This window comes from Amblyomma maculatum, chromosome 1, assembly GCF_055883805.1.
Source record: "Amblyomma maculatum isolate TAMU_Amacu chromosome 1, ASM5588380v1, whole genome shotgun sequence".
NCBI lineage: Eukaryota > Metazoa > Arthropoda > Arachnida > Ixodida > Ixodidae > Amblyomma > Amblyomma maculatum.
In genome coordinates this window covers 135,193,148-135,197,288 of record NC_139344.1, presented here as the reverse complement: position 1 = coordinate 135,197,288, position 4,141 = coordinate 135,193,148, and positions in this window count along the sequence as shown.

The following is a 4,141-nucleotide window of genomic DNA, read 5'->3' as shown; positions in this document are numbered from 1 at the left end:
GCGCCGGCGGCCGTCTCCCAGACGGCATGAATGGGTAGCGGCTTTCTTCGCTTTGTTTTGGTTCATTTTTCAACATGCACACATGGTACATGTGTCTGTTATGTACGCGTGTGACACGAGGCAGGAAGTGACCGACAAAAGTTTTCTTCTCACAAGGTTTCTGCCGAGAAGAGTAGACTTCGCGTTCACTCCGCCGCCTCTCTTCGACGAGCAGACATACCACATATGGGTGCGCCGGCGGGAGGTGGCGCTACTTGTTCCGGAGCAGTGGCGCCTCCATACCAGCGCACTAGGCCCATAGCGTCGAAACCAACAAGTCTTGGATTGTGCAAAAGGTTCAAAAGGATGGAGAAAGATACGTACGTTGCCGATCAGCCAGTATTGCTCATAGCAGTATATTTTTAATCATTGTCAAATAATTTATACTCGGCTAGTGCTATATGTGGGTTGAATTTCAGTCAATTCAACAAAAAGTGGAGCTATATTTCTCGCTTATACTGGAGTCGAAAGTACACGAGCGCAATATATTAGGCGATAGTTTCCATGCAGACCAATGCAGTTAGCTGGCAAGCGCTAGAGAAGAGACTTTTGAAGGAAGTCATCACCTCGAAGCTAAATGACTAATTGTAGAAATGATGACACAAAGTGCTAGTCACATGCCGTCAATCTGATAACTTTCGCTTGTAAACGTTCGTAAAATCAGTTTACAGAAAAAAAAAATCTTAGCCAAATAACTTATACTGAGTGAACATCTAGTGAATATCTGCCGCAAATGTTAATAATATATCATTATAGTATACATTATAATGTCCACGTTGAAGAGAGTAGAAAGTGGACATGTACCGAATACCCACATATGCCCACACATCTCTTGATGAGATATTAAATGATATTCTGTAGATATGTAGCTAACATCTTTTCAGGGATCAGAGCAATTGCTGAAAAGTGCCAAAGAAGATAATTGTTTATTCAAGGTAAAAATTTCCTACTGGTTTCTTGCTAGGATCCTACTAGTTCCAGTAGTACCGGTTTATTAACACATTCCCCATAGCCACTGGAATCGGTAGCGGCTGGGTCTCCCTGCAGAAGGTCGGTTGGGTGCATTGGTTCTGGTGGGCCTGTTGACCTATGAAAATCTTGGTGCAGCAGCTGCCTAGGGCCGCACTATCAAAATGAAGACAAGGGCAAAGGTTTCATAAGTATGAATCATACTTTATTATTTTCCATGTCTACAAAAGTTCTGCAATCTGCATGGACACTTTTGTCTTGCTGTGTGGTACTGCTGCAGGTGTTCCAGCTTCAATCAGATGTTGCAATGAAGTTAGCTGCACATCAAGATTTTTTTCAGAAAAACATACAGCACCACACTACTTTAATCTAAATATCAACAATTTGGAAAGCAGCCATTCAAGAACAATGCATTTGGATTATGTTTGTGTACTTGCATCACCAAGGGCTTAGATTACTTCCAACCAAAGCCATCATCTCAGCTTTTAGACATTAGTTGATGGCATGGTACCCTGCCAATTTAACAGTCAAACCATTCCATATGTGACACACCACAAATTGTTAGTGCTGTGCTTCGCATGCTATACAGCTGCTTACAGTGCGATCAATCATGTTTCTGTCTAGTTTGAGCTTTTTCAGAATCAGTGCGTGGCGAGCCTGTGTATGCATTTGGACCAGAATATGAGAGTGAAAGTGTGTGCAATGACAACTGGTGCATGTGGAGAATATGCACTTCATGTGTTATATGTCGACTATGCGAGACAAGTGCAATCCACTGTGTGCGTGGTCTTCTCTATAACTCGAACTAATTCACTGCACTACAACATTCTCATCAACCATTTGTATACTCATTCTCCTTTGATTTCCCTTTTCTCCCTTCTCTAGTGTGGAGCAGCACGCTAGGGTCATATTGCTGCTGGCTGAACTCTCCACCTTTCTTTTTGTTGAATTATTTTCATCGCTATCTTGCTTATTCACTGTGCTTTGGGCCTCCTTGCAAACACAAATGTGGCTATTTGCAATTCAATGTAGGTTCTTTGATGGCTGCATGGCTGCCCAGTGTCATTTGTAGAACTGAAGTCACATCTGCCACTTTTTCCTGCCAAAAAGTTGAAGGCATTTGCCAGTAAAACAAACTGCTTCTGCATAAATGGTTTACAATGTATTGCTTTCCATGCATTTACTAAACAGCAAAGGCATTGTTTCACCTAAATTTAGAAGCAGCGTATTTCAGTTTTGTTTAGTATAGTGTCCCAAATTGACTTAGGCTTTGCAGGATTCTGTAGTGTAGGTCTCCGGCTCATTTTTGACCAATGATTTTTTTTTAACATGCACTGACATCACACAGTAAATGGGTGCCTTACATTTTTCTCTATCAAAACATGGTCACTATGGCTGGGATCGAACTCAGGTTCCTCAAATTTAAATGCCTAAAACTGGTTGTTTCATACTATTTCCTAGACGACTTTCATCGGGGTAGCCTTGTAGTAACTAATTTACTATAGCCACAAGTCCTTGTAGTACCTAATTTGCTATAAACACACTTGTGGCACATGATGATGACATTAACAAGCGTTTCTTTGAAATGTTGGATTGCTAGCTGACCAGTGTGCAAACCATAAGGGAGTGATGTCAAAATACTCTGGTTCTCCCCTCTTCAAGTGTTGCTATAATTTGTGAGCTTAATCCTTTAATTTTGCAGCAATGATTCCTTCTTCAAAAAGATTGGTAGGCATAATGGTGCATGTACAACATGTCACCTAATTCAGAAGCTTTTGAAGCGGCTGTAAGATAGTTTGGAATTCAAGTTAGCCAAGGTCACTTTGAGATGTATACAAGGAATAAACAGTTGTTGTGAAAACCAGCACTTATTTATTTGACTCAATATTGAAATGCACCATTCTGCGTAAGCATGTTATGGGGTGCCCACAACTTCAAAAATAAACACTGTTGTTTCTTCTTGCCATGACACTTGAGCAGAATAGCAATCACATACATAAAGTGTTACAAAAAACAAATTACACAGCATGCTATGCCACTGACTCTGCTTAGCAGGTGCAGTTAAGTTAGCTATTGCGCTCAACAAATGCCTATTCAACACAGTGCTCTCAAACAAGCGTGAGTACTTTAAGAGGGTGGAAATTCTGGCTGGTTGGTGCATGATCTGTGGCTAAAAACAGCGCTAACACGAGACGAAGCAGACGAAACAGCGTCGTGTACCCTCTGCTTTGTCTCGTGTCAGCGCTGTTTTTAGCCACAGAAGCGTGAGTACTTGGTTATCGAGTTCACCTAATACCCCACTACTTTCAGAATCAATAGTTTGACGTCGCCAGATTATGGGCTTCAGAAAAGGGCGGTTGCCGCTATGACCAGGGCGCCGTAATCATGCGTGCGTTCACAAAACGAGAGCATGTTTTCATTTCAAGGATTATTACCGCTAATTTCAGAAAACTGGCTTCGCTGTTCCAGCATGTTGCCATATAGAAACATTTCCGTATTTAAATGCCGGAAACTGAAAAAAAAAAAAAAAAGAAAAAAAAAATCCTGAGTGAAAACAGCTGCTCACAAGGTAGCATAAAATGAGAGACGGCCTTTGAGATGTAATTTAGCATCGGTAGTAGTCTACATTTACCCTTGGGTAGGCCAGTAGCTTTAGCATCCTTAGCGAAGACCCTCGAGCAGCGATGCAGCATCACAGCAAATGTTGCACAAATACACCACGTAACCACGTTTTTTTTTTCCTCTCTTCTTTCCCCCCTTTTTACCCCCCCATATTCCAGCGGTGCTTATCTAAATATTGCAGTGCTACTAACCAAGGCACTTTCAACGATTAGTGGCTCCAAGGCGAGCGCCAACGGCGCTGCGCAGCTTTCTTGGAATCGACACACTTGCACATCCAGCACCAGCACAGTCGGCATCCAGCATGTTTAGGCAGCAAAAGTTCAGCAGTCGTGGCTTCACAAAATCGCTTGCTGTCAGAGTCAAACACCAGACTTCGAGATGACGGCCAAGACACTTGTTGCGAACTGCAAACATCACAGTATCCAGCATCCAAATGGCACGGCTTGGGCCACTGCATTTATAAAGCCTCAAAACTGCGGCCGCAGCACCCCTTAAGCCACAGGCACTACCA